The sequence below is a fragment of the Diaphorina citri genome, unplaced genomic scaffold (assembly GCF_000475195.1).
Source record: "Diaphorina citri unplaced genomic scaffold, Diaci psyllid genome assembly version 1.1 scaffold59840, whole genome shotgun sequence".
In the NCBI taxonomy this organism is placed as follows: domain Eukaryota; kingdom Metazoa; phylum Arthropoda; class Insecta; order Hemiptera; family Psyllidae; genus Diaphorina; species Diaphorina citri.
The window spans coordinates 1-433 of NW_007437123.1; the positions used below are offsets into that span (position 1 = coordinate 1).

The window sequence follows — 433 nt, forward strand, 5'->3', positions numbered from 1 at the left end:
CAGTACTGTTTTATCATACTTTTCAAAAATATTTATTAATGATAAAATTAATAAAACTTTTTTAAGCCTGCGTAGCTCAGTGGATAGAGCAATCCTCTCCTAAGGGATGCGTCATACGTTCGATTCGTATCGTGGGCATTAAATTTAAATTAAAATATATTTTTGTTTAAAATAAAAAAATAATTACTAAAATTTATGTAAGGATAAATTTTTAAGAAATAAAATTTAATTCTTTAATAACTTTATATAATTTTCTTTTTTGACGAGCCGCTTTATTTCTATGAATTATTTTTTTGTTAGCAACAATATCAATTTTTGATATTGCTTTTTTATAAGAAATTAATATAATTTCTTTATTTCCGCTTTCAATAGATTTTCGTACATTTTTTATGGCAGTTCGATAAGAAGAGCGTTGACTAGAATTATGAATATT

The 433-nt window shown here is 23.3% G+C and overlaps 1 non-coding gene across 1 annotated transcript; it reads left to right on the forward strand.

Annotated features, from left to right (window-relative positions):
- Positions 1 to 65: 65 nt before the first annotated feature.
- On the forward strand, positions 66 to 138 carry Trnar-ccu. The gene has a single exon. It is a non-coding gene; the product is annotated as a tRNA-Arg (tRNA).
- The last annotated feature ends 295 nt before the right edge of the window (positions 139 to 433 follow it).